This window comes from Stenella coeruleoalba, assembly GCF_951394435.1.
Source record: "Stenella coeruleoalba genome assembly, chromosome: 19".
In the NCBI taxonomy this organism is placed as follows: Eukaryota; Metazoa; Chordata; class Mammalia; order Artiodactyla; family Delphinidae; genus Stenella; species Stenella coeruleoalba.
In genome coordinates, this window is record NC_137165.1 from 731,314 (window position 1) to 741,633 (window position 10,320).

At 60.9% G+C, this 10,320-nt stretch overlaps 1 long non-coding RNA gene across 1 annotated transcript; it reads right to left on the bottom strand.

Annotated features, from left to right (window-relative positions):
* Positions 1–1,684: 1,684 nt before the first annotated feature.
* On the bottom strand, positions 1,685–4,379 carry LOC307177952. Its single transcript, XR_013825114.1, has 3 exons — positions 4,252–4,379; positions 2,431–2,551; positions 1,685–1,777 (listed from the first exon to the last, which is right to left on the bottom strand). It is a non-coding gene; the product is annotated as an uncharacterized lncRNA (long non-coding RNA).
* Between the last annotated feature and the right edge of the window lie 5,941 nt (positions 4,380–10,320).

Consider the following 10,320-nt stretch of genomic DNA (forward strand, 5'->3'; position numbering starts at 1 on the left):
ACAGTTCCTGGAAGGTGCTTGAGAATCTGCCTCTCCCCACTCCCCCCCACCAGCTGCAGGGGCCCAAGGGCGGAGCCTGTGTCTGTCCAGTTGTCCCCAACGCTCCGCAAGCTGTCTGGTGCACAGTAGGAGCTGGGGAACGTTTACTGAAATAAAGAAGGGAGGGAAGAAGGGGTGATGTGAGCAAGACAAGAAAGGAAGGAAGGAGGGAGGGAGGGAGGGAGGGAGGGAAGGAGGGAGGGAGGGATGGAGGGAGGGAAGGAGGGAAGGAGGGAGGGAGGGAGGGAAGGAGGGAGGGAGGGAAGGAGGGAGGAGAGGAGGGAGGGAGGGAGGGAAGGAGGGAGGGAGGGAGGGAAGGAGGGAGGGAGGGAAGGAAGGAAGGAGGGACGGAGGGAGGGAGGGAAGGAGGGAAGGAAGGAAGGAGGGATGGAGGGAGGGAAGGAAGGAAGGAGGGAGGGAGGGAAGGAGGGAGGGAGGGAAGGAGGGAGGGAAGGAGGGAAGGAAGGAAGGAGGCTTGGAGGGAGGGAGGGAGGGAGGGAAGGAAGGAAGGAGGGAGGGAGGGAAGGAGGGAGGGAAGGAGGGAGGGAGGGAAGGAGGGAGGAGAGGAGGGAGGGAGGGAGGGAAGGAGGGAGGGAGGGAGGGAAGGAGGGAGGGAGGGAAGGAAGGAAGGAGGGATGGAGGGAGGGAAGGAAGGAGGGAGGGAGGGAAGGAGGGAGGGAGGGAGGGAGGGAACGAGGGAGGGAGGGAGGGAGGGAGGGAGGGAAGGAGGGAGGGAAGGAGGGAGGGAAGGAGGGAGGGAGGGAAGGAGGGAGGGAGGCCAGGAAGGCAGGAGGGCATAAGGGTCTCTGCTCTCCCTCCTTGCCCTCCTCGGCTTCCCTGACAGCTGAGGCCCCCGCTGCTCACCTGTAAAATGGAACAATGCCCCCACCCAGGGCTGCAGGTCTCAGGGCCCCTGGCAGCGTCAAGCTGCAGCCTTTAGCTTTCATGGGCCTTTGGGGACATGTGCGTTTCTCCAGCAGAATCCTGTCCTGCGGCTCCAGCAGCTGCATCCAGGCTGCTGATCGTGGACCAGGGAGGGATATTGGGAAAGACTCCAAGGAGCCCCCAGCCCTGCCTCTGAGGTACAGGGCTGTTCACACATTCCACCCCCAGACCGTTACAGCCACTGTCAGAAACACTGAGCCTCTTTCATAGAGCTCAGCGGTCCCTGGAGGCTTCATTTTGGCCCCAGCACTAAGGAGACAGTCAGTGTTCCCATTTCACAGATGGAGAAGTGGAGGTCCCTGGGGCTGGCTCCTGAGAGCCCCCAGCAATGACTCTGCATAAGGTTCCCATCTCCCAGCCACCGTTCCATTCCCAGACATATTTGCGAAGGCAAAATCATGTTTTCAAAACTTCGTTTGAAATTTAAAATTTAATTGTAAAATGGAAACCGTAATGTTCAGCTTTGCCTCCCTCATCCTGACCACCTGCCCAGGGCCAGGCTCTGCTGGGGGCAGAGCCCCTGAGGGTGCCTGATCTCTGGCCAGCCGCTGTGGAAACCTTCTCGGGGCCCTTGGGCTGGAGATCCTGTCTTTCCCGGCACAGGCGCTCCAGTATTCCGAATTTTCAGCCCAACCCCCGCCCCAGTTGCATAGATGCGGTAAGTGAGGCCCTGGCAGGGGTTGGTTTACCCAAGGACTTACCAGGGACTCCCGCCAGCAGGTGAGATACACATGACGGTTTACTGACGAGAAAAGTCGAACCGAGCCAGGAAAGAAGACATAAGGTTCTCCAGCTATGAACAGAAGGAAGGTGGAGGTCCAGGCGGCAGGAACCTCCCAGGCCTGGTTAAGAATCAGAGTGGCTCAGAGCAGGGAGCGGGCGGGGCCTGAGGGAAGCTGAGGCAGGCTGCCCAGCGCCACTCCCGCCGGTGGAGCCGGGACCTCATCAGGAGGGCGCTGGGGGGCCATGGAAGGTGGTAAGCTGGTAGTGACCCAGACAGAGATAAACGGGGGTCTGTCCTCCCCAGGGTGCCACCTTTCCACCCAGCGCCGTCAAGGAGAGAGGGTCTGGAATCCTCACCAAAGCGTCCCCCACGACGCCTGAAATTCCTCCACCAGAGGCTCATGAGGGAGTGAACTGTGGGGCAGGAGGACCCTCCTGGCTTCGCAACCAGAAGGAAGGACCTCCATCCCTCCCGCCACCAACACCTGTGTGCCCCCCCCCACACACACACACACACCATCAGCTTTGCCAACGTCTGGGGCTCTCTGCTTGCACCGGCGGGCTCGGTGTAAGATAACTGAGCACTTGTAACAGTTTTTCTCCTCGAGCGTCCCAATCAGACACCACTCGACGTTCCTCCTCCCTTCAAGACCGTCTTGCCGGCCCCCCGCAACCCAGGAGGCAGGGCAGGTATGCGGCCACCCTCCCGCCAAGCCCACTCACGCTCCTCTGCCGCCTGTCCCGAGGCCGGCCGAGCAAGCGGAGGCCGGATCCGGACCATCGCTGAGCCTCGGTTCCTTCCTCCACGAAGCCGGCAGGAGAGCGGCCCGCACCTCGCCAGGACCTCACGAGGAGCCAGGAAAGGAATATTAACGAAGCGCTCAGCGCGGGCAGCCTGGGCCACTGGCCGCCCTCCCACGAGGGACGCTGGTCGGGGTGGGCCCAGGGGCTGAGGCCGCAAGGCAAGGGACCGGGTCTCCCTGAGCTTCCTGCCAGCATCTAAGGCCAAGATGCTGCGAGGCTTCCCGTTCTCGCCCCAACTGGGGGAATCAAATTCTAAGATTCCTGAGGCTTCTAATTCCTGATGACTGGGAGTCCAAGCAACCCCCACGCTCCGCTCTCCTTGCTGGCTGGAGCCCGTGAGGCTCACCTAGACACAGGCAGAAGCCACCCCTCAGCCTCCCTGCCAGCCCCTTTCCAGCCACGTACAGCCAGACGGGTCCCAGGAAACCTGAGCTGGATCGCGTCCCCCGTGCTCTGAGCTGGCCAGCAACTGTCCTGTGCGTGACAGGAAGCCAGACCCCTGGGTCCCCTCAGTCCTCCCTGTGCCCCCTCCCACCTCTCTCTCTCCCTCTCACTGGCTTCCTTGTTTCCGTCCCCACCTCAGGACCTTTGTACTTGCTGTTGCCGCTGCCTGTAGCACTCTCCCCCTAGCTCTCCACTCACCAGGCTCCGCACCACCCAGGCCTCAGCTCCAAGGTGTCCTCCTCGAGAGCCTCCCCGCAAGTCCTCAGACCATAGAAGCCACCCGCCTTTGTGTCACGTGAAACCTGTCCCATTTGTTCCTTCACATGTTCATTTTTCATCCCCCAGGCCCAGAGTATTTGTCTCTTTCACCGCTGTGCTCAGGGCCTGGCATACAGTGGGCGCTCAATAAATACGTGTTGGTGAATGAATGAATTCTGTAATTAGGGGAGCCTAAGTCTTGCCCTCGCACGCAGGGCGTGATAGAACTTTGTTGGTTGTTAGCTCAGTGGGCGTTTGTTGACTGACTGCCTGACCTGACACAGCTGCTCCTGGATAAAAGGCACTTCACATATGCTGGAGGGGAGAAAGCAGAGGACAGCGCACAACTTCTACTTGGCAAAGGGACAGAGGGGACTGTGCTGAGTTGCTGGCCCCACGACCCACACCTCTCCACCTGCCATCACCACCTGCTCTGTGGGTCCAGCCACCAGCTCACGGCTGCCAGCCTCTCCCTTGCCTTTGCTCTCCACAGCCCTGTACAGGCCGACCGGTCCTTGACCAGAGGTGGGGGCCTCTGAGGCCTGCAGGGGTTGGTGTGAGGGGCCAGAAGCTCTGCCAGGAAGTGCAGGCCCTAAGGCTGGAGTGAGGGTTGGGATGGGGCTAATGGCCAAGCAACTGCGACCCTGGTGGCCGCTGCTTCCGCAGGGGCTGTTAACAGTGTTAATGGGGCTGAGATGCCCCCTCCAGAAGCAGGCCTTCCCCTCCCGGGCTGTTAAGTGGATAAGTGGCAGGGAGGGAAGGAAAGAGCAAGCCCCCCCCCTTCACCACCCTGGTACTCAGGCAGCCTAGGGAGTCTAGAAACCAGCTTAAAATGTGGGGGGACGACACCGCGCTCTTCCCCCTCATTTCAAGTGAGAAAACCGAGGCCCAGTGCACCGACCTGTTTCCATTCGTCCCCTCCCCTCCAGCCCCTGTGATCATGGCTCACCCCTCCTCTCTGGGCTGCAGGAGCCCAGCCACAGACCCTCAGGAACAGCGTCCAACCCAGGCCAGGGGGGACATCTGAGGACAACCTACCCGTTGGGCACAGTAGCTGCAGTGCCCCGGGCCCACAGCTTCTAGGATGAACGGTGCGAGCAGTGAGAGAGAAGAGGCAACCTGGCAGGGCCTTGAAGCCCAGCGAAGCTTGAAGGGTGGCTTGGATCTGTCGGCAGTAGGAGGTGAAGAGGGGGGTTTGTGCTGGGAAGGTTGGGGTCGGATGCTGGAAAACTCTCTAGAGACAAGAGAGGAATGTAGAGACTGACACAGTAAATGATGGAGAGATAAAACAGATGGACATGTGAACAGATGGATGAGCGAACAGATAGGTGAGGGTATGTAAGGGAAGGATGGACAACTGGATGGGGTGAGCAGGTGGGTCAAGAGGGAGGCACGGATGAACAGGTGAGTAGACAATGAACAGATTAAAATTCATCTTTATACCAATTCAGTCATAGAAGCTAATTTTCATTGTTTTTCACGGAGGACGCGGGGCTCACGAAGGCAAAAGTGCCCGGGGTGCTTAAAAGTCATAATGGGGCCCCAGAGGAAGGCCTGATGACTCACTGGGGGCCCTGTTTTCTTCCCCACCTCCCTCCAGCCTGGCTCAGCCTTCAGGTCTCCATTTCCCCACCTCCAGGGCCATGCTCAGGTGGTTTCTTCTGCAGGGGAAACCCTTTCCGGAACCTGCACCACTCACCCTCTCCTCCTCCAGGAAGTCCTTCAGGGCTGGCTCAGCACCTCATCTGGGCTCCCACAAGACCCTTGGTCTTGTGTTTGAAACAGTCTCCACCCAGACGTGAGCCCTGGGCGCCGGGATCTCTCCTCAGGGACGGAGGCCTAAGGACAGGAAATAGCCCCTGTTACCCCAGCATTTCCCAGACACGGGTCACGTGCCCAGTTGCCATGCAAAGAGGAGGTTAGCGGACAAGTGTGGCCCAGGGAGGCCGCGAGGCAGCCACTGGCCACATCCAGTGAAGCGATGGTGGCAGGAGAAGCTTTGGAACTTAGCAGGTGGAACGGCAGGGTTTACTGAGGGGTGGGGTACGGGGCGAGGGGAAGCAAGCCGGTGAAATCCCACCTCAGGGCTTTTGCACCTGCTGTTCCCGCTGCCAGGAATGCTCTTCGCCAAACGGGTTCTCCTTCAGTCATTCACCTGTTAGTCTTTGCTCGGCTGTGACCTGCTCAGGGAGGCCTTCCCAGACTCCGCCCCAGCAGTACGGGCCCCTCTCTCCTGCCGTTTTCTTCTCAAGGCACCGTCTCCCCCTGGTATTTATTAATCCCCAGCTTGAATGTCAACTCCACGAAGGCGGGGCTGTTGTTCTGTCACCACTTGGTCCCTAGCCCCTTGCACAGGGACTGGCACACCATAGGGGCCCAGCAAGTGTCACAGACAGGGAAGACTGACGGGGAATGGGCTTGGCGGGCAGAAGTCAGTGAGCACAGAACTGACAGTCATTCATTCATCCAATTCCTTCATTCGACAGCATTTATCCAGCGCCCACCATGTGTCAGGCACTGCTCTGGGCACGGAGGGCTGAGCACATCAGACAACGTCCCTGGCGTCCTGGAAGCAACACTCCCCAGGGAAGACGAGACATAAACATGCCAGTGTGGCCATGAAACACGGGACGGCTCAGGCGTGCTTAGGGCCGGGAAGGAGAGAAGCGGAACACGGGGTGCTGCTGGCTGACGCCCCAGGCCTGGCACACCGGGGTCGGCGCACGGGGGACCCCGCCTGTCCTCTGCCTGGACCTCACTGGGGGAGCGTTCCCGACGTTCCCTCAGACATGTGGGAATGTGGTGCGCCCATGGCTGGTGTGCAGTAACTGCTCCGGCCGCCCTGGGAGCCTGGGGGACCCCGCTGGGAGAAGCCCGTGGGCCCCAGCAATGCAGACAGCTCCGCGGCTCCTGCCCACTCACGGCGTCTCCAAGTGGCAGGTGGGAAGCTGGGCAGCAAGGGCACTCACATTCGTCTCTTTGCTTCTTCTGGCCCTTCAACCCCAGGCCGGGAGGGTCGGGTGCCCTGCTCTGGCGGGGGCTCAGGCTCATCCCCGAGACCTCCGGGGTTGTCGTGAGGACCGACCAAGGTTCAGGCAGCCATGTGGCCTCAACACCATGGGCACAGAGTAAGGACAGATTATATGTGCTCTCTCCCCTCCCTGCCAGTGCCATGCTGTGTGACCTTGGGCGGATTTCCTCCCTCTCTGAGCCTGGAGCTAGTTGGTCCTTAGAGGGAGCTCAGCCAGGATCCCTGAGGTTCTGGGATTTCACCAGTTGTGGTGAGCAGATGGGGGGGACGTTCTGCGGCCCCCAGCAGTGCCCCAGAACTGTCCCTCTCCACGGCCTCAGTGGCCAGCCGGCACAGGGCTGGCACAGAGGAGAACTTCAGGGGCGTTTAGGGAATGAATGAGGGAGCCGGCACTGGAGCTGGGCCCTCCCAGAGGGAGCTTGCTGGGCACAGAGCTGGGGAAAGTGGTGACGGCTGGGGCCAGCACCAGCTTCGTCTCTCGCTCGTGATGGCCTGTGTGATCTGCAGCTGTGTACAGCACCTGAGGGCCTCCAGTTCCCCCGTCGCATGGGAGGAGCAAGTGCCATCTGCCTCGGGGGCTGCGCGGGGGGGTATGAGGGCCCTGGTCCTTGGCTGCACTAGTGGCGGCCTCACGCCTCTCTGAACCTCAGTTTACCCAGGTGCTAGGCGGGAGTGGACCCACACTGCTGGCCTGTCACCTCGAGCCAGGATGAGTGCCCCCACCCCAGGCAGGGAGAGGGGCCTGGATGACGGGGGAGGCGAGGCCGAACCCAAGCCCAAAATAGCCTGAGGTGGCAGGATGATGGAGGTGGCGGGGCTGGGCGGCTTGGCGGTGACGGATGGCTCTGCATCGGCGTGAATAAAACATCTGCCTTCCACCGCCCTGGGCCCAGTGTCCGGGCCTCGTAGGCTAGGCTCGCCCCGCCCACTCTTCCTGGGTCCTCCCTTCTCCCTCTCCTGCTTGACTCGCCAGCGCCCAGAGGACACGCGGACACGCCGAGGCTCTCACAGGCCTGTCCTTGTCCCCTGCTGCCCAGCTGACAGCCTCACTGCCCCCTAAGCCCACCCTCCCATTCACACCTCCCTGCCTTGCCCGCAGTGATTCACCTGTCGGGAGGCCCGGCCTCGTTCTCACCTGGGGCAATAACCCCCCATCTCAAGGGCCCCATGAAGTGAGTCTTTCAGGAAGATCTGCCCGCCCCTGACACGGAGGGCCACCCCGTGTGATGGCTGGTTGCCTGCTCGCCCAGGGGTCCCTCCCTCCAGCCCCTTCCACTCTGCCAGCTCTAAGAGGTGCAAGTCAAGTGCAGGCTAGCCGGAGGTGCATTTTCACCGGCGGATTTCCAAAGACCTCAGCAGGGCACGGGGAAGTGGGCAGCACACTCCTGGCTGGCCTAACAGCCACCGCTCCCAGAGGGCCATTCAGGCAAGCTCACCAGAAACCACCGACCCACTGAAGACTTTAGCTCGTGAACTTCCTTGCACGTGTGTGAAACACCTGAGCAAAGATGCTTCCCGCAGCCTGTTTGCAAGAACAAGACGTTGCACAGCCAGGATGCCCAGTGCAGGGCACTGATGGGACACACACTGGTGCCCTCGGACACAGAAGGTTACAGAGCCGATCGCTCAGGACAAGAGACACTTCCAAAGGTAACAAGTGAAAAAAATATAAGGTGTGGAACAGCGTTCACACGTGCTGTTTTTCTGTTCAAAATAAGAACCACAAAAAAGATTTTGTATCAGTGCTGTGTGCGTATGGGAGCCTCCGGAAGTACACACAAGAAACCCAGTGGTTGCCTCTAGAAGGGAGAAGTGCGGGGCTGGAGAAGGCATCCACGCTGCTCCCTCAGACTCCGTCCCCATGTGTCCGTTACAAACTCAATGTAAAAACTGAGTAAATGGAAACCTGCTGACCCACTGACACAGGGATTTTACAACGGTGCACAAACCCTCTAGAAATAATTAAGACGCGAAGTTGTAACCTCAGGGTTTGTTTTAATGGCTAAGAGGTGGAAAGGGCCCGACGTCCGGCAGCAGGGGACAGTGTCTGGCATGTGTGCGGCAGGGCTGTGGCAGCCTCGACCACCATCCACACAGGACCCAACGGCGTAAACGGCGCCCCGCACAGCCAGTAAGCAGGAAGGCAGACTGCAGGTATCACAGAAGGAGAGTAAGATGTGCTCAGGTGCAGAGAGAAGTGTCTGGAGGGCAAGCTTAGCCCTGGGCCCGCATCGTTGGTATCTTCTCCTTGTTTTCTCTGTGTCTTTGAGAATGTGTATGGCTGGTGGGGGTAAAAGGACCTCCCCCGGCGAGTGGCGTGGACGCATATGCACGACCAAATGTAAAACAGACAGCTGGTGGAAAGCAGCCGCACAGCACGGGGAGCGCAGCTCGGGGGTCTGTGACCACCTAGAGGGGTGGGGTAGGGACGGTGGGAGGGAGATGCAAGAGGGCGGGGATATGAGGATATATGTATACGCAGAGCTGATTCACTTTGTTATACAGTGGAAACTAACAGAACAACGTAAAGCAATTATACTCCAATAAAGACGTTTAAGAAAAAGGCCCTACCCCAGGCTCACTGCCCCCCAGGCTGAGCCGGGCCCCCACGGCACCCCCGAGCTTACCTTAGCACAGCCTGGGCTTCGTGGGCAGGGGGCATCAAACAGCATTGCATGCTGTGCTGTGCGTGACCCCACAGACAGGTCCCTCCTGCGGGCTCCTCCAGGACAAGGCCACACCTGACCGTCACTGTCCCTACCACGGGGCTGGGCACGAGGGAAGCACCCAGCTCGGGCCCCACTACTGGCCCACCCTGCAGGCTGCCGTCCCTGAAGCCGGCCGCTCCACTCACAGTAGCGGCCTCCACTCTGGGCTCAGAGACAGGCCCCCCCGCTGTCCCCACACAACCAAATCGGCCTCACAGAAACACACTCCCACCGCTCCTCCCAGTCTCACAACCACACGGAGAAATTGGTCGGGGGACAGACGGAGGCTGCGAGGAGCTTTGAAAGGCTAGTCACCCACCCACGCCACACTGCGCCCCTCCTTCCACAGACGGGGTCCTGCCGGCGCCCTCTGAGGACCCGGCCCCGCAGAGGTGGCGGACTCACGGCCTCTGGGGTACCACCTGCCAGGTGACCCCAAGCAGAATGGGCACGTTCAATTTGAGTGCTTGGGACCCATTTGGCCCCCGAGTTCCGAGCTTCTGAGGAAAGAGGAGGAGAGGAAAGGAGTGAGGGGCTGGGAGGGGCTGCAGGCAGAGCACAGCAAGGGCAGGTGCTGTGTGACCCCAGGCAAGTGGCTCAGCCTGTCTGGGCAGCCTTGTCAGAGTGTGTAACAGGACCCTATGAGCTCAGGGGCCAGGCCCTTCAGGGTTCCTGGAGCTGCTGGGGTGAGAAGTTCCTGCCAGTGAGGGCTGGCCTCAGCTACAAGCCCTGGGACGCAGAGTTGAGGCCACAGAACAGACCCTCCGAGCCCCACACACCTGGCCCTAAAAATGGGCGGGGCTCAGGGAGTAAGTTAGGCCTGAGGGCTGCGAGTCTCCGAGTCCGTCAAGAGTGCGGAGAGGTCCCGGGTCCAGGGCCCAGAGCCCCGCACGCCTGCTTCCGAGAGGGCAGGAGAACGAGGTCGAGGCAGGGTTGCTGGCTGGGCCAGTCTTCTTGCCCAGAGACTGGAGGGCCGGGGTCTCCCGCCCAGCCGCCCGAGCTGCTGTGTGGGCAGCGCCCAGCCCTGGACACTGGACCTCAGGGGGTGTCTGCTGGGGCTGCAGGGTGCGCCCTGCACGCATGAGGCGCCACTGAGGGGCCTCCAGGGGCCGCGCTCAGGGCAGGGGGAGGGGGCTGGCTCCCATGACGCCCTTGAGCCTGCCTGCTGAACTTGCCCTGGTCCCACCCCCTCCAGGAGAGACCGGAAGTGACACCCCCAGGTGTGACATCATCAGAGGGCTGGCAGCTGGTGTCTGCCGCCCTGACCCCCTCACTGGTGGCCTTGAGACAGTGCGTGTCCTCCACAAAGCTGGCTCTCTCCTCTCTGAGGGAGGGTCACCCCTGGAACGTCAGGACCGTCGAGGTGAG